This window comes from Coenobita brevimanus, chromosome 93 (assembly GCF_032717465.1).
Source record: "Coenobita brevimanus isolate Jiangsu-jjx chromosome 93, ASM3271746v2, whole genome shotgun sequence".
Classification (NCBI taxonomy): domain Eukaryota; kingdom Metazoa; phylum Arthropoda; class Malacostraca; order Decapoda; family Coenobitidae; genus Coenobita; species Coenobita brevimanus.
In genome coordinates this window covers 39844531-39857390 of record NC_137046.1, presented here as the reverse complement: position 1 = coordinate 39857390, position 12860 = coordinate 39844531, and the positions used below count along the sequence as shown (strand labels likewise).

Here is a 12860-nt window from a genome sequence, read left to right as displayed (position 1 = left end):
CCTTTGCGGGATTAGGGCGTCGGGCTATAGATAGATAGATAGAATACGTGAGTGGTGATCCCGTCTGATGTCAGTGAAAAAAACATAGATTTCGGTCAAACAAAAGTGAAAAACACTGTGAAAGTAGGAAGATTTCATAGACTGCACCATGGCAGAAGGAGGTAGTTTACATCTGATGGTGGTGAATTTGCGGGTTTCTCCGATGAGGATAAGGGTAAAGGAAGCACTAAACTGAACCAAACAAGAATAGCAGGAGTGGAGAAAGTGGTGGAGAAGAATGTCCAGGAGTTAAAAAAGGTATGGACTAATTATAGAGTTGCAGGAAAGGGCTTTAGAACAGGAGAAAGAGATTAACCCTTTGAAATTCAAATGACTATTTCGATCGTCATTTCAAATCCAACCTCAGAGATTCGGATGACGCTTTTAATCGTCATTAAGAATATTCTGTAAAATATTCACCATAGATTGCATTTACGCATCATAACAAAAAGGCTTGAGCATGTTGTCACGGAATAGTTATTCTATGTGTGGGGGTATTGGACAGCTGGTCTGACTCATAGCTTTGTTTCTTTGTAACTTTATTCTTGGTGAATATTTTTCTACAGCAAGGTATAAAAATTTTTATTTTTGCCTAACTTCAACTCGTTACTTTGGCTTTTTTTTTTCTCTGATCTCTTTTATGAACATACTACGATAAAGTACAACTATTCAGCTTCAAAATAACACTACAACCAGCATCCTATCATAAAAAGTGTATTTACACTGACTGATCAAAGAAATACATCACGAAGCGAATATGCAGCCGAGCCTAAAATAAGATTGTGCATCTCTTTTCTTTCGCATTACTGCACAATGAAATGCAAAAATTACCATAATTTATATATCATTGTAAAGGTAATTTATTGTATTTTTGCATGGTTTAAACCAAATTTACATATCTTTACTCGTTATTTTTTGCCGAATATTTTTCTACGGCAAGATATAAAGTTTTTGCTGTTTGCCTAACTTCAACTCATCATTTTGACATTTTACTTTCTTTGTTCTCCATTTTTTAACATACTGCGATAAAGTACAACTATTCAGCTTTAAAATTACACCAAAAGCAACATTCTATCTTGAAAAGTATATTTACGCAGAGTGATCAAAGTATAATATCGGGCCGCAAAGATGTGGGTCAGCGTGAGTGTCTGACTTTGACACAGACATAATCTGCCTGGCCCAAAAACCTGATAGGGTTAAGATACTTCAGACCAACTTAGAAAACATCTGTACACACAGTGTAGAACAAGAAAGGCAAGTTGCGGAATTAAAATTGAGTAACGAATCTGCCTCAAATGAAATAAAACGGCTCAAGAGGGAAAATAAGAGGTTGGAAGATGAAAGGGAGAGGATGAAAAGTAAACTAGATGAGCAATGAAAAGTAAACTAGATGAGCAAGAATCAAAATCAAGGATGCAAGATGAGCATATTAAGGAAATCAAGGAGCAACACAAGGGATGGAAAAAAATTCAAGAGGAAGGAAATATAAATTTGAAAGAGATTATAGAACAACAGAGAAAGGAAAAGGTGGGAAAGGAAGTGGTTAGGGTACTAAGAAGTTGAGAATCTTAAGTCAGGGATGTAGCAGACAAGAAGAAGTGTGTGATAATTTCAAGAGTTTAAGATCAGAAAGGGAAGGAGAAGAACTGAGTAAGGCTAAAGAGATAATATCAGTAGTTATGGAGGGTAACAGCGAAGCTCAAGAAGAGACTGAAGAAGTGTTTAGGTTAGGAAAGTACGGGGAAGGATGGTCAAGGCCACTTAAAGTTTAAATTGCAGGTAATGGTAAATGAAATCATCAACAGAACATGGAAGTTATCAGAAAAGGAGGAGTTCAAGAATGTTTGGATAAGGAGAGATGCAAATGAGGAAGAAAGAGCTAAAGTAAAGGAGTTAGTAAAGAAAGCAAGTGGAAAAAACGAAGAGAACAGAGGAAGAGAAGACAGTGTTCTGTTGGAGAGTTATGAATCAGAAATTGAGGAAGTGATATTGGTGAAGAGAGGGAGAGAAAAGGGAATAAAGAACAATGGAAAAAGTTGGAAAGTGGCATATACTAATGCTGATGGTTTAATATTGGCAAGGTTAGAAATCAACAATTACTTGAGGGTACATGAACCAGATATTATGTGCTTTGTAGAGACCAAGTTAACAGTGGATATTGATATCCATATGGGAGATGGTAAATACAAACTGTGGAGAAGAAACAGAAAAGATAAAAATGGGAGGAGTGATGATTGCAGTGAAGAACAACATCAATGTGGAAAATGTGGACCTGTGAGAGGGTAATGCTGAAGCAATAAATATGAAACTAGAAACTGGAGAGAATGGCAAGAGAGCCATCGCAGTGGTATATGTTCCACCTAAGACAAGGGCATGGAATGATGATGAATACCAGATGTTGTCAGACATGGTTAATTATCTACAGAAAGTGATTGACCAAAGCAACAACATAATTCTGATGGGTGATTTTAATTGTAAAGAGGTGAACTGGGAGGAATGGGACTCAGAAGACAGTGAAGATTTGTGGGGTACAATATTGTTAAATATAGCATTGAATAATGTTATGACCCAGTGGGTCAAAGAAGAGACAAAATTTAGAGATGATGACATGCCAGCAAGACTAGATTTACTGTTGACCAAAGAACCTGACGTAATTGAATCTTTGAAATATCTGCGTCCTATAGGAAAAAGTGATCATGTGGTCGTTGAGTTCCAGATGATAAAAGGGAATGTGGTGCCAAGAGATGAGCTTTATTGGCAGGGAAGATACAACTTTGGGAAAGCAAACTTTACAGGATTGAGGAAATTTTTCGAAAATGCAGATTGGAGAAAATTCAGAGAAACGAGAGATACAGAAGAAGTGGGATATCTTTCTAGACTTCTATAATTCAGGAGTGGAAAAATAATTGCCAAGAGTAAGTGGGAAAGAAAACAGGAAGAAGGATTGGTTTAACAGAAGGTGCATGATAGCTAAAAAAGAGAGGGACAGGGCATGGAACAACTGGAGAAAGAGGTAATAGTAGAACAAAAGAAGAATGTGGAAGAACTAGAAATGAATATACAAGAATACATATAGAGGAAGAAAGGAGCTTTGAAAATGGTATAATGACAAATGTAAGGAAGAACCCACATTGTTTTATAGATTTGTTAATGACAAGTTGAAACAAAAAGAAGGAATCACCAGACTGAAAGTAGAAGGAGAGGTCTATAAAGATGCAGCAATGCAAGCTGAAATAATAAACAAATGTTTCCAATCAGTTTTCACCAAAGAAAAGGATTTTGTGGAGTCGGAGTGACTAGAAATGCAGTGATTTTTCATTCATTCATTGCCAGACGCCATGTATCCCAGACAGGGTGGCCAAGGGCTTAGAGTTAATTGTTTTACAGGGAGGGGCACTAATCCTCCACCAACCCCACTTGACGTAGGGATGCCAACAGCATCTGGTGTTCCCAGGCGGTCACCCATCCAAGTACTAACCAGACCCAACGTTGCTTAACTTCGCTGATCGGACGGGAAGCGGTGTATAAAAGTGGAAGTGCAGTAAATATATATATTACTGGAAACTCAAGATGTAAGGAGGGCCCCAGGACCTGATGGAATATCTACTTGGGTAAAAGAATGCAGAGAACAACTGGCAGATAAGATTCACAGTTTAATTGTGCGTTCTCTGGAAGAAGGGAAAGTGCCTCGGGAATGGAAGACGACCAGTGCAGTACGGTACCAATTTAGAAGGGAGGAAACAAGGAAGAACCCCTGAATTATAGACCAGTGTCCCTGACCATCATAGTCGCAAAATTGTGCGAGAGAATCCTGAAAGATAGATGTATAAAATATCTGGAGATGAACATTTTGGCTGAAAATCAGTTTGGATTCAGAAGTGGAAGGGCGTGTGTTTCCAACTTGCTGAGCTTTTATTCAAGAGCGATTGACGTGATACAGGAGAGAGACAGCTGGGTGGACTGTGTTCATTTAGATTTGGAGAAAGCCTTTGACAAGATACCCCACAAGCGACTAATATGGAAATTGGAGCATATAGGAGGACTGAAGGGAAACCTCCTGGAGTGGATGAGTGACTTCTTGAGAGACAGACAAATGAGGACAGTAATAAATGACAAAATGTCTGGATGGAGGGAAGTGACAAGTGGAGTCCCACAGGGCTTGGTGTTTGCTCCAGTAATGTTCCTGATTTATGTAAATGATATGGTAGATGAACTGAGCAGTTATACATATCGGTTTGCTGATGATGCAAAGGTCTTGAGGAGAGTAGAAGTCAAGGAAGACTGTAAGATGCTGCAGGAAGACCTGGATAGGATTCATGATTGGAGCCGGATGTGGGAAATGAAATTCAGCACAAAAAAATGTAAAATATTGGAAATGGGTAAAGTACCAAGAGGCCATCACTGAATTATATCAGGGTAATGAACCAATCACAAAAGCAAGAGAAGAGAAACGTGAGAGTGCTGGTCCAGGATAGTTTGTCACCAGAAAAACACATTAACAAGTTACGAGAGATGTACAATCTCTTGACTAACATAAGAGTGGCATTTCATTACGTGAATGAGGAGATTATGAAAAAATTGATAGTGGCCATGATCCGCCCCAGGTTGGAATATGTGGCAGTAGTGTGGTCCCCGCACAAAAAGAAAGAAATTAACAAGATCAAGAGAATACAAAGAACAGCAACCAAGATGGCCCCTATCCTGGCAGATCTGTTATAGAGAAAGAGGCTGGAAAAGCTGGATCTGCCTTCCCTAAAAGAAAGGAGACAGAGGGGGTATTGCAGTGTTCAGGGCCATGATGGGAGTAGATAAAATTGATAGAAAATATCTTTGTGTATGGGATGGAAGAGTAACAAGAGGACACGTAATGAAACCGAAAAAGCTAGGTTGCTTGAAGGATATAAAAAAAAAATACAGTTTTCCATATGGATGCATAGACCTGTGGCATAGCCTGGACAAAGAAATCATCCAGTCTAAAAACTTAAACAGGTTCAAAGTAAAATTTGGCTTTTTGAGAAAAAGAGACAGGAACCCACAAGCATAGCTGATTTCCTGTATATCACAACTAGGTAAATACACACACACACACACACACAGCCTTCATAAGGTGACATTTTTACAATACTACACAGAAATGTTATTTAACCTCTTATGGTTACTCTTACAGTACTTTAAATTTAACCAGACTTTTAAAGCTGAGTATTGACTGTCAGCATGGTCTGTGCCTGAATAAGGTACACTATACTGTATATTTACCTCAGACAAAAGCCTGTTGTGGGAAGGTGACCCACTATGTTGTATCAAACATATCCATATAATTTTTAGATAGATCCCAGAATAATAACATTATTTTTACGTTAATTTTGGAAGAACTGCGATCATTGAATGTCCAAGCCAAACTAGAGGTGTGGGTGCCTCATAAGTTATGAAGTCAGGCAACAGGCTGCATATACATGTTTGTAATATAGCTAGCTACTGCATTTTTTCTACACAACTGAAATAATGTAAATACTGTGATAGCTAAGACAAAAAAAGGCTGTTTTATTCCAAAGTGGCAAAGAAGAGTGAGCCCTCAGTTGTGTGCACTGGAAGTAAGTATTCTTGACTATAAGTAAAATTTGTTGTTGTAATGTATGTCATGGAAGTGCAGTGTGTTTATCATATATCGTGTATAGTGTATGGCCTGTCATAGCACTTCAACTCATACAAAATACATCAGGAAGTCTTCTGAAGGCTGAAGTGGAGAGGCCTTGTTGAAAGTGAGAATGTGTATGATACAGAGTTTACTTATTTATGTAGGTCTATGCTGTTGGGGGGATAACTGCATGGTTAAAGTCTAAATATATATATATATATATATATATATATACTCCATAATGTGCTGTACATGAGGATGAATTTTCTCTTGAAAGCAACCACTGTGATTCTGCAGGCAAAATATTACAGTACACTTGCTGGCTTAAGTTTTCACCTAAAATGTTATTGAGTCCTATTGATAAGTATACAGTACAGTATTATGGTCATGGAAATTTGAATGTTACGTGTATATATATACACTTAACATTCACTTAGTTCACCATCCACATGCACTGCAGCCTTCGCACCATCGTACATACTCTTCACAGCATTCAACAACTTCCCATCTACTCTCTATATTCTTAACACTTTCCACAATCCTTGTCTATCCACCCTGTCATATGCTTTCTCCAAATCCATGAAAGCCGCATAAAACTTCTTTCCCTTCTCTAGAAACTTTTTCACTAAAGATCTAAGAATGAATATGATCTAAACAACCTCTTCCCTTCCTAAAGCCTCCCTGTTCTTCTCCAACTAATTTCTCTGTTCATTCTCAAACTCTGTCAATAAGTATCCTACCATACACTTTTCCTATTATACTAAGAAGACAAATATGATTACCACACACTTCTTTTTCCTCTTTTCCTTTGTACAAGGGAATAATTATACCTGACTTCCAATCCTCCGGGACTCTACCTTCCTCCCAGGCCAATCTGCACATATTCCACATCCATTCTACTACTATCTGTCCCCCATGCTTCAGCATTTCACCACACACTCCATCAATTCCTGGGACTTTCCCCGATTTAACTTTCTTCATTGCTTCCACAACTTTTATCCTACTGATATATTTATATATATACATACATATATATATATATATATATATATATATATATATATATATATATATATATATATATATATATATATATATATATATATATATATATGAATATCTGATCTACACAACCTCTTCCCTTCCTAAAGCCTCCCTGTTCTTCTCCAACTAATTTCTCTGTTCTTTCTCTAACTCTGTCAATAAGTATCCTACCATACACTTTTCCTATTATACTAAGAAGACAAATGCCCCTATGATTACCATACACTTCTTTTTCCTCTTTTCCTTTGTACAAGGGAATAATTATACCTGACTTCCAATCCTCCGGGACTCTACCTTCCTCCCAGGCCATTCTGCACATCTTCCACATCCATTCTACTACTATCTGTCCCCCATGCTTCAGCATTTCACCACACACTCCATCAATTCCTGGGACTTTCCCCGATTTAACTTTCTTCATTGCTTCCACAACTTCTATCCTACTGATATATATATATATACATATATATATATATAAATACATATATATATATATATATATATATATATATATATATATTCATTCATTCATTGCCAGACGCCATGTATCCCAGACGGGGTGGCCAATGGCTTAGAGTTAATTGTTTTACAGGGAGGGGCACTAATCCTCCACCAACCCCACTTGACACGTAGGGATGCCAACAGCATCTGGTGTTCCCAGACGGTCACCATCCAAGTACTAACCAGACCCAACATATATATATATATATATATATATATATATATATATATATATATATATATATATATGTGTGTGTGTGTGTGTGTGTGTGTGTGTGTGTGTGAGGGAGGAGGTGGCAATCATCATCCACTCACTTGATGCAGTGCTACCTACTTCTTTCTTAGCCTTTATCATTCTTTTTCTGTGCCTGCCCTCCTCTCTTCCTATTTCTCCCATCTTTCCTGTCACTTCTTATTGCTTTTCTCTCCTTTTCAGGTGGCTTTACATTGAGTGACAACCCTAATGGTTTCTTGTAAGCCAGGAAACCATTTACAACGCTGGGTGGTAACCATATAACCAACCCATACGTGCTCCCTATGTTTGACCATATCGAAATATACTTCAATGTCGCATTGGTGCGGGTTGAATCTCGGTAATTGGATGTGCGGTTTGGCTGCCATTGTGCAAGTTTCCTTTTTATCGTTCCTCCGTGCTTTTACTCGGATCCAGAACCACCGCTTGCCACCAGTGTTATGCTGGTGTTTTTAAGGCGACTTCTCATCGTAAAAACACTAGCTACTGAAGCGGGGTCCTCTTTCTAGACCGGAAGTAAAGCACCAACAAAGGAACAGGACATAAAAACCAGGCAGTATACCTTAACACATCTATTACCTTAATTCTAACCGTAACAATACACGTAGAGTGATATTTGAGATACAGGGGAACAGAGACACAGAGTTAATATTCAGCACCACAAAATAGAGTTACACTTAGCACACACTACAATGTTCATACAGGGAGATCTTGAATTATCTATAGTATTATGTGTCACTTTTAGGCAGGATATATATAGAATGGTTCACATAGGGAATAAACAAGATTGGGAGTCTGTATGGGAAATATTGCTATAAATAAGGTAGGGTGCGGATAGCGACACTCGACATCGTCACCTTGTTACGGCGACACTCACACTCAGGCTTTTGATGGGCCCGCGCACCCTCGCCTCAGGTGTTCACAGAAAGTTCACAATAAAGTTCATTCTCTGCCCTGCCAACACTGAGTTCTTGTGGGCTACTATCAACTACACTGTTCTCCACTTAGTCACTGTTCACTGTTCGTTTTCCCGACTTGTTCTTGACACAGGGGGGGGGGAGTCACAGTTTTCCTATATCTCCTAGGTAACGTTCACTCTGGGTCACACTCGTAGGTGGGATGCAGGGAGGCTCTCCCGTCTGGGGGTCTCGACCTGATAGGCAGCCCTCGTGCTGGGGCCGCGTCGGTGTGGTGCAGGGATGCCCTCTGGTCTGGGGGCCTCGACCTGATAGGTGGCCCTCAGGACTGGGACCAAACAACCGGAGTAGTCGGGCCTGTCGTCTTTGGCTCCGTTGAGTGAGGGAGCCCGGATCGCCTTCGCCAGGAACTGGAGAGTCTGGCCTGGGTGTCCTGGGACTGTGGGCACCAAGGGGGAGAGGCGCCGTCAGGACTGGGCTGCGGCAGCGTCTCCTTCGAGGCTCGGGCAGGAACAAGGAACTCCCGGGCATGGGCAGTAAGTCCGATATCGGGCCTTGCCACCACTCTAGCGTCTCCTCCAGGGCTATATTCCCGGGTGGTGACGAAGGGCTTCCACAAGGGAAAGAGGCTGGAGAAGGACTCACGTCACTCGTGTCCTCTCTAGTAGGCCTACATCCTGAGGCCGGAGCCTTGGGTCGCCTTACCCTGGTACGTACTCTGGCTGTAGCCGTGGACTTGCCCGGCGTACGAGGAACAACTGAAGGGCATACTAGGTCGCTCCTTCCCCGCCACGTATATAGACCGTCGGCGCGGTGTTGTTCCCGTAGTAGGGGACAAGCCGGAGTGAGGGGCATAGAGGCCACACTCTCTCCATTACGAACTGAAACTACCTTCAGGGGCTTCTCTACCCTGGTACGTGCCCTGGCTGGAGCCGAGTGCCTACCCGTTTTACTGAGAACAACTGAAGGGCGTACTAGGCCACTCCTTCCCCGCCACGTATATAGACCGTCGGCGCGGTGTTGCTCGCGTAATAGGGAAGGGCTACACGTACGGTAGCAGGGGCTCTTTACCCTGGTCCGTACTCTGGCCGTAGCCGGAAGCTGATCTGTCCGATCAGGAACAACTGAAGGGCGTACGAGGCCGCTCCTTCCCCGCCACGTATATAGACCGTCAGCGCGGTGTTGCTCCTGAAGGGGAGAACAGCAAGAGAGGGATGCAGTGGGGCAACTCTCTCTCTCTGGTGTACTAAGGCCGGAGCCTTGGGTCGCCTTACCCTTTGTGCACTTTGTTAGGTGGTAGCCTTGGGCCTCCTGCCCTAGAGGGTGTAACAAAGCCGTCAATATGGTGTTATCTGGGACTGCAACTTGTTCAGTCCCACCCCTATTCTGACGACCATTGCTCCGCCCGCAATGTAGTTTCCTTTCCCTGGTCACCTGGGGTTGGGGCAATTGCGGGGAACAGGGGCCCAGGATCGTGATGTCCTGGTGACCTTCTTGATCGGGGTCACTAACCCCACCGTTGTGTCCTCCTGGGGTGGTGGTGCGGTGGCGGCCCGGTGGTGGGGTGGGGGGTGGTGAGGTGGGAGGTCCGGCGGCGGGCACGGCGGGCATTTTAATTTTAGATTGCAAAACTTATATAGAAAAGTTTGTTACGTGGGTCGGCCTTGGTCACCTGATGGTAGTTCTCCATGCTGCTCAATCTCTGGCAGCCTCCCTATTGTCCCTTAACCCTGATGTCGCACTATGACCTTGTCCCATTTCTTTTGGTCTGGCTTTTGCAACACTACCTGACATGCACACTTATTTTTCACATCCATTTGTCCTCTCATGGCCAAACCATCTCAATCTAGCCCCCATCACACCTCCATACACTCCAGTCCCATCCTTCTAAACTCTTCAATCCTAAACTTAGCTCCCTTAGCCTTTCTTTCAAGGATGCACTACATATACATTTAATGTTAATTTCTGTACGTTTGAGCCTACGAACATCCACCTTTGCTGCCCATGTCTTCCAACCATACTGCATTACTCCTTACACATGCCACATAAAAACATCAGAGAATTTAAGGGAGCTGGCTAGACACCTGAGTCAGCTTATCTATGGTTCTGTCAACATACCCTAAACTATGACCCCCAGACCCCCCCTTGATTACCTACGATTGCCACTGAACCAATGTTGGAAGCCCCCAATTCCTATCAGACCAAAATTTCTACCTAACCTATCCCTAATCTTTCATAATCAGTGAGACATAATCTAACCTAAGTAACCTGTAACACCCATTTGAATAAAAAAAAATTGGAAGCCCCTCCCCTTGTGGTAAATTAGTGTTTTTTACCATTCAAAGTTTTAACTGCCTTTTAAAACACTACTACTACTGCCTATAAAGTGGATTAAAATTTTCTCGTTTCAAAAGTTCATTATAGCTGGTTTTTCATCTGATGGAACTAGCCCAGGCAACGGATTGTGGGTGTGGCTGCGAGAAATTGACCCTTTGCAACCCTTTTGCAATAAAGTAGGAATGAGTCTCCTTGGTTATTAGACCTATTTTATTGACTTTCGTAGGAGTATGAATAGACGAGTTGGAGGAGGAATATGATGCGGAGGGAGAAGGATGATGAAGGGAGAGTGGGAGAAAGAATTGATGAGATTTCACGGAGGGAGAAGACATGAAGAGGGCGAGAAAGAATGGGTAGAGGGATGAGAGATGGAGGTGGAGTGAGATGAGATTGAGGTTGGAAAGGGATGGTGAGGGAGAGAAGAGACTGAGGGATGATAGGTGAGAGTGAGGGAGATGGGGAGAGAATGGATGGAGGGTTGATGGAGACGAAGAGAGAGGGACAAAAGATGAAGGGATGCGTGAGATGGAGAGAGAGATGAAATAGATGGAAAATTAGATGGAGTATTTGAGGATGATATGGAGGAAAGGGCAGCCTGATGGTGTGGAAGGACGGGGGAGACCTAGGATGAGATGGAGGTATACGATTTGGAGGAAGGGTAGCCAGATGACGAAGGACAGGTTGACATGGTGGATATTATTTTCTGGCTACCCCTCTCGGGATTGAGGCTACAGACAGTTGAATAGATGCTAAGATTTCAGATATTTTAGTTGTTTACCATATATACAAAATACAGAACAATTCTCGGGAATCCGTTTTCCCTGGTCCATAAGGTAAGATTACGCGTTTTCTATGGTTCATAAATGCAAGGGTAATAATGAAGGTAAACTCCTAATTGGCTCATTTCTTTCCTCCAGAATGTTTTATATATTTTTCTCTATTATTTTTATTATTATTATCAATCAGACGGTGAGTTTGTGTCGCTATAAAAATTTTTAAGGTCCCGGACCGGAGGCTGGCAGCCATTTCGTGAACGGAGACGGTGGGCGGGATGCTGGAGATGCTGCTGGTTTTCGTCGGACTTGTCATCGGATGGCAAGACGTTTCAAAACGGGCCAGAAAGTCTTCAAAGATTCCCAGGATCATGAGGGGAGGACGGTGACATGAAGTGGACATCGAAGTAATGGGTATGGATCACTCGAGGTAAGCGTCTGTTCCGTTACTTTGCTGGCCCCGTACCTGGAGCGAAAGTTTAAGGTGAATAATATTTGTGAAGAGGAAATGCAGGCTCTTATGATATTCTTGAGTGTGATTTGTTCATTTCTGGCAGTGAATTTTGTGGCTGTGGTTGAGATTTAGCTTAATGTAGGGTAATTGTTGGGGGTCCCTGGCTTACCTGTGTGAACCCCGTCGATTGCAAGCTTGCAGACAACCTCCTTGCTTTAGAGGGATATATTATTACTGTTATTATTATTATTTTTGATATTACTATTTTTATTGTTATTATCATCAGTCAGACGCTGGTTTTATGTCGCTATAAATTTTTTTAGGTCCCGGATGTTTTCCTGCCGGAGGGGGACAGAGCCATTTTGAGACTGGCGATCCAGTTGGTGTTTTCAAGTCAAATTTGTGGGTCAGCGGATAGCAAGACGTGAAAATATGTGATAGACTTCATCGGTATTCAAGAGCAAGAGGAATGACGGTGACAAGTGGACATCGAAATGAAGGATATAGGTGACCCATGAGGAAGCGTCTTGTTTAGTCATTCGCTTGCCTATACCTCGAGTGTAATATTACGATGATTTATATTTTTGCAGATGAAATACGGGTTATGATGATATTTCTTTTGTGATTTATTCACTTTTAGTGATTTTTGTGACTAGATATAGTTTATCATGTAACATTGACGTGACCTCAGACTTGCATTAATGTGAACCTTGTAGACTGCAGGCTTAGATTTATCTTTTTCGACAGGGATAGGGAGGTAGTTAGGGACATTTGTAGCTCATAACCAGGCAACTCCACTGCCTGGTTGTCAGTGCCACGACGTGAAGGCACCCTGAACCTAACGAAACTGATTTCCATACAATTTCTTTTTCTTTTAGGAAGGCCTTTTTTTTTTTTTTTTTTTTTTTTT

The 12860-nt window shown here is 41.7% G+C and overlaps 1 pseudogene; it reads right to left on the bottom strand.

The window, feature by feature from the left end:
* Window positions 1-3468: 3468 nt before the first annotated feature.
* On the bottom strand, window positions 3469-3586 carry LOC145412675 (5S ribosomal RNA; annotated as a pseudogene).
* Between the last annotated feature and the right edge of the window lie 9274 nt (window positions 3587-12860).